Here is a 9837-nt window from a genome sequence, read left to right as displayed (position 1 = left end):
TTGCGTGGTTCCTTGGGGTCCTTTTGTGTCAGTATGGCGCCGAGTTCCACGGGACTGGCATCCACGATCAGCTCGGTGTTGTGGCTGGCATCGAAGTATGCCATGTCCTCAGCTTGCGATATGGCTTTCTGTATGGCCTCAAATGCCTCTTGACACTCTTTTGACCATATGAACGGTGTGTCCTTGCGTGTGAGTAGGCGCAGCGGGTTACTGACGGTGGCGTAGTCTTTTAGGTATCTGAGGCAGTAACTAGCTAGGCCCAGAAATGATCTCAAGTCCGTGGTGTTTATGGGGGGAGTGGCTGAATTGAGTGCCTCGACTTTCTCCGGATCGGGTCTCATTCCTTTGTCCGAGAAAAAGTGCCTGACGAACCTCAGAGAACCTTTCGAAAATTCACACTTTCATTTGTTCAGTGTCAACCCTGTTTCGTCCAGTGCCTGACACACTCTGTGGAGTGCTATGTCGTGTTCCTCCTGTGACTTGCCGTATACTAAGACATCGTCTGAATAGTTCAAACAGTTAGGGACGTGTCTGATTACCTTGTGAATCTCCTCTTGAAAAATTTCGGCGGCGGAGGAAATGCCAAAACGGAGTCTTTTGTAGTGAAAAAGACTGAGGTGGGTGACAAACGTGGTAATATAGCGGGATTCATGCGCAATCTCAATCTGGTGATAACCTTTTGTGAGGTCCAGTTTCGAGAAGATTCTTGCACCGTGAAGGAGATGGATCATGTCAGTGATCCTGGGTGCCTGGTGCCTCTCTCTTTCAATGGCGGTGTTGGCCCTGCGCATGTCTATGCATGGGCGTATAGACCCATCCGGTGACTTCTTGGGGACGGGGACGATGGGGGATACCCATGGTGTGGGACCCGACACAGGTTCAATGACGTTCATTTTGATGAGTTTATCAAGTTCCTCTTCCACCTGTCTCTGTATATTGAATGGAATCCCTCAATAATGCTGGGCCACAGGTTTGATGTGAGGGTTTATGTGGAGATGGACCTTTCTGTTTCGCAACTTGCCTAGGCCGGTGAAGAGCTTTGGGAATGATTGTTCTATTGCGTCCGGTTTGGCAAAGTATTTATGCACCATCAGCTGGTATAAGACGTGCACCAGTCCCATGTCTACCGCGGTCCGGAACCTTAGTATGCATCCGCTGTTAGCTTCAGTTTTCAGAATATGTAGAGGGACTTTTTCCGTGTGTTCCTTATGGGTGCACCATGCTGTGATCATGCCTCTGCACGGCAGAGGGGTCGTGGAGCCATAGGGATATATGTCTACCGTGGCTTTCTTGATTTTGGGCTGCAGGGCCAGGGACTCGTATGCGTGTTCGCTGATGATATTGACCGTCGCACCGGTGTATATCAGAAATTTTAATGGGGTGTCATTTAACTGAAGTGTTAGTATGGGACTGTGTTGGGTGGCTGCAGTATTGTCTTTCAAGGCCCACACGTAGCCTTTCCTCCTTTGATCTTCCTCTGAGGACGGGGTGTCGCTGCTGGTGGGTGAGCGAGTTTCAACGTACCTCACAAACCGTCTTCTGTGTGAGCGTCTCGTATCTTCTGACGAGCGTCTGTCCTCACGAGTGTATCGGCTTTTGCGGTCACCGTCCTCTTTTCTAGTGGGTTTCCTTTCACTTTCCCCTAGAGACCTGGGTGGATTCTAGCGACTGTATCGGCGCCTGTCTTGATTGCGGTGCTTGGTTGGCGTGTATGTCGGCACGTTCTTGCACATGGCCCTGTAATGATCCATTCCTCCGCATGCGGCGCATTTTTGTCCTATGGCAGGGCATTCCCCTGTGTGTGGGTACTCATATCCACATTTGTACCACGTGGCTTCAGGACGTTTGTTTCCTTGGTTGGGGTGTGAATACAATTTGTTGACTGAATCAGTGTTTTCACTATGCTGTTGTATGGATACTTTTCCGAGATTGTCCAGTTGGGAGTCCACAGCCGCTTCCATGCGAGCCAGTGCTAGGATTTCCTCCAGGGATCTTTGTTTCTGTAAGAGTTGCTTGCAAAATGGTTGTGAGAGGCATCCCGCAATTACTTGTGATCTGAGCGCCTCTTCATTGGAGTATCTATGGAATTCACAATGTTTTAGTTTGATGCGGAGGCGCAGTACAAAATTGTCTATTGACTCACCCTTTTCTTGTCTGGTCGTATGAAACATGTGTCGTTCATAGTCGACATTGGTGTGCGGGGCAAAATTGTCCAACAGTTTGGCGTGCAGTTCTCCATATGTGACCGTGTCCACATTTAGTAATTCCCCCGCAATGTCTCTTACTGCTGGTCCCACAGCCATAAATCATGTATTTTTCAGCCTTGTATCGTCGGTTAGTCCTATGGCACGGTGTAGAACTTGAAGTCCCGGAGCCCTATGGTCCAGCGAGGTCCTAGATCCGACGTATCACGTATTTCAAAGGGGTTTGGCATTTGCATGACCTGGGATGCACCTCCCTCGCTTTGCGCGTGTTGGTTGTTGACTTGTGCTGCATCTATACCTGATGATGCTGGTGCCGCCGCTCCCGTCCGTCCTGAAGATGAGGCCGGGGTGCTCGCTGAGTCCGACATGTCGGCTCGTGATATCGCGGGCTTGTGTGCAGGCACGTGAAGCGTGTGATTTTGGCACCTGGCGCCCGAGGTTTATTTCCACCTTAGGCACAAAACACGTGGGGCGACTTGCCTGTGGAGTAGGTGCGCCGAACGAGAACAGGGCAAAGCGGCGCTTGCCCTCACCTTGGACCGGCACCTTTCTCTTGCGGCCTGCAGGGCGCTGCGTCGCGCTGGGGAGTGAACGTTCCACTCCCCGCTGAAGAGTTGCGGGCGGGATGCGTCAGAGCCCTTCCCTCGGGCTTTGTGCTTTTTCGCTGCCTCTTCCGGGTGCGGGTGCTTTTCTCCGCAGTCCGGGAGATGAGCTCAAGTCGCCTGGGCTCCTTATCTGGGGCCTGGTGTCACACGGGAGGTGGCGTAAGGCTTCTGCTGTTGGGGCCGTGTCCGAGGTGCACCGACGCGCTGCACTGCTCGGCTGCAGACCTCGGCACGACGTTGCTAGGGCCCATGTCCGCTCGTCGCCATTGTTGAGCTCAACCCTCATGGGTTACCTTGCGCGTAAGCCACCGCGCCAAATGATATGCAGGAGCCGGAGGCGCACATAACCTTCTTTATTAACTGACTGGCGGCAACTGTCGCAACCCTGTCCCCGTCCCTCCCCATCCCCTGACGTCACGTCCGGGACGTCGTGTCCTAGGGCCGCAAAGGCGGCCCGCCCACACAACGATGTGGGCTATCTGACACCAGCTTGCGACTGTTTTTTTTAGTGTGGGAAGACACTGATTTTGGAGTGCGAGACGACTGAGCAAAGCACATATAAAAGCCTCTGCTCCTACAAGCATTTCTACGGCCCAAATAAGTGACTACCATATGCATTAGAGCAGGGGTCTGCTACATTTGGCTCTCCAGATGTTTTGGCCTACAACTCTCATTAGCTGTAGCCAGCACAGTCAGTAGAGAAGGATTATGGAAATCCTACTGCAAAAGACAGGGAGAGCCACGGGTGCCAGGGTTGAATTGGACCTTCAGCCTTTCGCCCCGTGGCTGGGCCGAAATCGTTCCTGGGGAGTGGGAGCCGGTTTCTGCCGATGCCTAGGCCGGTTTGGAGAAAAATAATAGAAGAAAAAGAAATGTTTTCAATTTTTCTTTTTTTTTATTCAAAAAGCCTTTCATCCTTCTTAGGTCAATAAATGAGTACCAACACAGGTTGGGTGATATTGTATGTATATTTGTTCTATAAAAAAGAGCTTAAGCGTAAGTGCTATACAATAACATTTTATCATTTGGCCTTGGACGTCTGCTTGGATTCACAGTAATTTAGTGTACTTAGGAACCATGCTATTTGATGCCACTTCCTGTTTTGTCATTGGGTGAAAGGTCGTGTTTCATCGCTTCCCGGGACATACCTTCTGGTGATGTCATTAGAGGTCAAGGGTCGTGAGGCGAGGGGTGGGCCACTTTTTTGAGGCGAGGGTGGGCCACTTTTCTTTGGGTGACCGGGCCTATTTCTTGTCCCAGTCCGACCCTGACGGATGCAGACCCCTGCATTGGTGGAAGGAAAGGAGAAATCCTGCAGGTGGATTCAATGGTTCAATTTGCATCCATGACCTGGATTATTTTTAGTTACATTCCCTTGGAAGCCATCCGTTTGTGATACATTATTTGTATATATCATTTCATTTAATGGCTTTGGGATTACTGAGAGTACAATTTTAGGTTCTGGCACATTTTAGATGGCCATACGCACTATTGATTGGCTGTAGGTTTTATATTGCCCAGAAGTGAATAAGATAAGAGTGGGATGCTAAGAGTATTCAGCTACACCATTGCTAATATTGGGAATTGCATATTGTTTGGCTATATTATGTTTACTGCTAAAATATTATCTCTAAAGAAATAGATATGCTTTTATGCTAAACAAAGTGAAAACATTCTTAGCCGTTTTCTATTTATCAGCACATTGAGGCACTAAATTACAAGTGTACTTGATTGCTATTTTTTCAATTAAACTCTAAAGGAAAGTTACTGTTGACATGTAGCTCCACAACAATATTACTGTCTCTTAGTAAAACCGTGTGCTGGGCAAGTGTTTCTGTTTGCACAAAGGACAGAGGTGCAGCTATCTCCAGAGCCTTGCATTGGGTACAGCATTATTCTCTGCTGCAAAACCTGTCACAGCCCCAGATGGGCATTTTGATTGCCTTTAGGGTGAAGGGTATGCACTGTGAAGCAGGGTATGAGGAAAATCATGAAAGAGCCACCATTTTAAAATGGTCCCCTCCTGCTAGGATAAGGCCTTGTACCAGTGCATATGTCAGGATCTGCTGGTCTCCACCACAAGTGGGGGTGTTTGCTCGGGACATTCATGCGATTTCTCTTCCAGTGACTGGAAACACATCAATACAGAGACCAGGTGCCTGTTGAATAAAGCCACGCTTTTCCTACTGAAGGCAGACCCAACAAGTGATGCTTGGTTCTCATGACTTACTTTCACCTTTCCCTGAGATGCTGCATTCACTACCGACTGGCTACCAATAACATGTGTTCACCAACTGGCTTATAAAGCTAGAACAAACATATTTCTATTTTAAGAATTTAAAGGCGCATTCTGTGGTAAAGATTCCTTTTATACATGTTTTTTTCATATATTCTTGTGAATAGTTGTTTCACGATTTTAGTAAATGTATTTGTATACTATTATATATTTTCCGTTCTGTATTTTACGATTATTTTGGTAATTGATATTTATGATATATTTATGTGTTGTATGCTTCTATGGCTTTGGTTAAAATGTAACTTTAATTTATAGATAGATTGCTAATCTCCTACAGGCATGCAATACATATGGCCATTAAGTACTGCTTCCCTTGGGAGACCTTATTACCTAGACATACACAGAACTCACAACACACCATGCAAGTTGAGTGTAAAAACATCACTATCTCTGATCAACACCAAACTGCCCGGTCCATCATTTGTTGTCATGTCAAACATGGTCTGCAACCTTTGGCTCTCTGGATGTTTTGGACTGCATCTCTCATCAGCCTTAGCCAGCAAAGTCAATAGTGAGGGATCATGGGAGTTGCAATCCAAAAATCTGGACATTTGCAGGTTGCAGACCCCTGTAGTTCACTTGATACTGGTTGATTTAATTAATTGGGCCTCGAACAGAAGTGGCAAGCCTAACAGAAGTTAGAAAATGACTGCAAGGGTGTCGGAGTGTGGGAAGGTTAAGGCTGTGTTTAGTGACTTACAGTGAGGATTGTTAAGTCCTCTGCCCCCATATCAATATGGACGCAATTAGTAGGCCAAGCTAGCTGAACAGGCAGAGCATTACTGTGAGGTGGCTGCTGCAATGAGGCAGGTACTGAATTTGGGAAGGAGGCACCAGCTCAGGAGAGCACACAGGAGAACACTGGAGTGGTAGAGGCCGGAGAGAATGCCACAGACAGCACCTGCAGCATCAAGGAGGATATTCATGCTTATGAACGAAGAATGGAATCTCTTCTCAGTAGCTTATAAGATTGCTGTTTGTGGCATTGAGCAAGAAATCCGAGGGGAATGAGAAAACGCAGCAGATGTCTAAGGAGTTCCATGACAGAAAATAAAGGTGAATTGCATGGAATTCTGAAACCGCGTTTTCAGCAAATTGGCGCGCACCTTATTTCTGATGCTACGAAGGTGGAAAGCAAAGTCTTTTATTTGAAAATGAAAGGGCATTATTTATGATATGAAGAAGCAGCGGGAAATAAAAAGAAAGTTATTGTAGCATGCTCCCGGGAGGCCTAGAAGGCAGCATTTGAGATCAGCATGTAGGAAATACAGCCAACCCATCCAATTACATGTGGATTAGCTTGAAATCCACCATCTGTTCCCTGGCACTCAATTTCCTAAACATGTATTGCACTAGTGCAAGAAGTGACGAGCAAAACAAAAGAGGTGATGGCTGGAATGTTTATCATTTATCTTGAACCCTGGCATCGCTCTGGGAAACACTCCAGACCATTGTTCTTCACCTGCCAAGCCATTACAAAAAGGGGAAAAACCATATTCAAATATGGCCTGATCCCAACCCAAAAGGGGAAGTCCACCCGAACGGCTAGGTCAAATCCATTCTGCATGAGAACACAAGCATCCTCAGATATGTTTCGGCCTCATTGGGCTTAATCAGTGAGGAGTAGTTTGGGTGTCTAGGCCCAGAAGTCACAGGACCTACGTCTGGGCATAACCGTCTCACTTGGGGTGACTAAAGCAAAACAAAAAAGAGGTGATGGCTGGAAGGTTTAGAATTAATCTTGACCCCTGGCATTGCTCTGAGTAACACTCCAGACCATTGTTCTTCACCTGCCAAGCCATTACAAAAAGGGGAAAAACCATATTCAAATCAGGCCTAATCCCACCCCAAAAGGGGCAGTACAACCCAAACGGCTGGATCACATCCCTTCTGCATGAGTCCACAAGCATCCCCAGACATGTTTCGGCCTCATTGGGCTTATTCAGTGAGGAGTAGTTTGGGTGTCTAGGCCCAGCAGTCACAGGGCCTACATCTGGGCACATCCGTCTCACTCGGGGTGACTAAAGCAAAACAAAAGTGGTGATGGCTGGAAGGTTTAGAATTAATCTTAACCTCTGGCATCGCTCTGGGTAACCCTCCAGACCATCATTCTTCACCTGCCAAGCTACTACAAAAAGGGGGAAGACCATATGCAAATCAGGCTTGGTCCCACCACAAAAGGAGCAGTCCAACCTCGAACTGTTAGGTCACATCCAAACCTTTAAAAACAGAGGATCTGACCCTCTGCGGCAAAGCCCATGCAGGACAAGACTGCAGTGTTGTGCAACGCAGGTTTGCGAGCATGCAGCACAGCCGTGGACCAGCGGCGACTGCAAGGTAAAACAGGTGCAGGTTGGGGGGCGCATCCATTATTGTGTCCTACTAAACCACCGTACCTTGCGCTTTTCTCCATTTGAATGCGTATCTCACCCTGCAATGTTTCTATGCATTTATTAGTCTATCTCACTCCCTGGTAGTTATACTTTTGTTTTTCTGGTGTTCTTGCCAGCTGTTTCTTTATTTTCTGTTGCATCAGCTGCATTTTATCCCCATCTAAGTATTGTTTAGGCCTCAATCACTGTTTCTCTGTATTCCTCTGCTTTCAGGCTTTTTCCCCTCTGGGTGAATGTATTGGCCTCTATTACTCTTATGCTGTCATCTCTAGTGTTCCTCTCTCGGTTGAGCTGAGCCTGGTTGGCTCCCATCGCAATATACATGCAATGCCTGTTGCTTCCTGTGCCGCTTATCTCTGTCTGCGCTCTGTAATTGCCCGATACCCCCCCCTTGTTCCCTGACCCACCGCCTTGTGCACCCTGTGAGGCATAGCTCTTTGCAGTGATTTCCTTCTCTTCTCCACCTCTCGCGTCTCCTTCGCCTCCCTCTATCACACCTACTATGGGGCTCACAATTTCCCCCATATTCTCTAATTGGTTTTCTATCTCCTATCCTTCTCTTCTGGAAGAAGCTCAAGAAGGACACCCTAGTCTCTAATCCAGGCTTTCCCATCGCTGACACCTTTGTCAGCGCCTCTTCCAAACTCTCACGACATCCTCTTTGTCATTCCTTCATCCAACCAATAGACCCTTCACATGGTTGCACTTCTCTCACATTAATAGTGGCACCCGGTGGGAGGTCCGTATGGCCCCCTTCCAGTCTTCCAGAATCATCATTAATGTATATCTAAATGGCATTGTCGTGGGCCAGAGACCCGAAGACCAATCTCCTTCTATTTGATAGGCGCCTCCCCTACTTCATCAACTTCATTCCTTCTCCTGCTATTCCTTCTACCACCTCTCAGGCTATTCTGTGTCTTCCTCCTTCTACCATTTGTCTCAGGAGGATAGCTCAGGGGCAATGTGTTCGCCTTGGAAGCAAGACGACACAGACCCACACAGGTTCGATCCCCAGGTCCCTGCTTAGATACCTCTGGGTATTATACGTGTTATAAATAAGAAATTACAATTACAATTGCAATTACCGCTCTGGCTCCCTTGCCATTCACTACATCTCTAGCTACTTTGCCGCTTCCTCCTTCCACCTTTCTGGCTCCTCTGCAACCCCTGTCCTCCACCTCTCAGACTCGTCCTCCACCTCTCAGGCTCCCTTGCCTTCCACTAACTCTCTGGCTCCTCTGCCACTTCCGTTGGGACTACTCTCCCCTGCATCCCCCAGCCCACAGCAGTCTCTTTCAATAGTAGCAAACACTGCTCTGACATCTGCCACCTCCTTGAACTTCTGGACCATGATGTTCTCGCTCTTACCGAGACATGGTTCAAGGCCTGCTCTGTCACGAGATTTGACACACTCCTCCCTGAGGGCTACAAGATCCTCTCCGAGCCCGGCCCATCAGGCCCGGAGGCGGAGTGTCCCTGATCTTTCCTGAGTGGATCCCTGCTTCCATCATCCCCACTCAGACCTACTCCTCCTTTGAATGCCTGATCTGCAGACTCTTTATCTCTCCTGGCCTCTCTCTTACCTTGACCACCATCTACAGGTCGCCTGGCCCGGTCACCCTCTTCCTTTCTGAATGGCCTGATCTCTGCTCCTCTCCACCTCTCAGCTTCTCCACCTTGGGGATCTCAACATCCACCTGTACTCAGAGAGCCCAACCAAGATGGCGGCTCTACTGTGAGGTCCACACGGGGCTCCCGAATATCCTGAAAATATTCCATCTAAGGTGACAAAGACAACACAATAATACTGGCAAAAGCTTCCCGTAGCTCCCCTGATCCCATGCTGTGTGAGTTGGCGTGAGAGACTCCCTGGCAGCAGGAGCACAGCAACGGTGTCGGAGCGGGAACGTGGTCTCAGCTCTGGGGAAGAACCAACGGCAGACCTGAGGGCAGCAGTGGCACAGGGAATTCCCCTGTGAAACCTGACGTGCACCCCGAACCTGGCAGGTGACCGAGAAAGGGAGAGACGGGGAGATTCACCTGGCGGAGCGCAGCGACGCTAAGGCTGTCCATGAGGAGCGCGCCGCCGAGACGCTGCGACTGTAAATGTTACAGGTGCCATCGCCGGTGCAGGCGCTGTGATGGCGAGCGAAGGGGGAGAGCAGACAGACAGGGAGAGCAGCGCCAGAGCTGACTGAACCCCCCACAGGACATTCTAGTCAGCCGACGGTCGGGAACAGTCAACCTGCTTAGAACTGGTGAGCAAGTAATACAAACACGACAGGCATCTGATGCCAATCATAGCGCCCACCCGAGTGACGGAGAATCGATGCCCCCAT

General features: G+C 48.8%; 1 pseudogene; it reads left to right on the top strand.

The window, feature by feature from the left end:
• The first annotated feature begins 650 nt into the window (after window positions 1-650).
• Window positions 651-6409, top strand: LOC138452860 (14-3-3 protein beta/alpha pseudogene; annotated as a pseudogene).
• The last annotated feature ends 3428 nt before the right edge of the window (window positions 6410-9837 follow it).

This window comes from Ambystoma mexicanum, chromosome 4p, assembly GCF_040938575.1.
Source record: "Ambystoma mexicanum isolate Mex_15411 chromosome 4p, UKY_AmexF1_1, whole genome shotgun sequence".
Classification (NCBI taxonomy): Eukaryota; Metazoa; Chordata; class Amphibia; order Caudata; family Ambystomatidae; genus Ambystoma; species Ambystoma mexicanum.
Note: the sequence above shows the minus strand (reverse complement) of the source record. Positions and strands in the feature narration are given on the sequence as shown.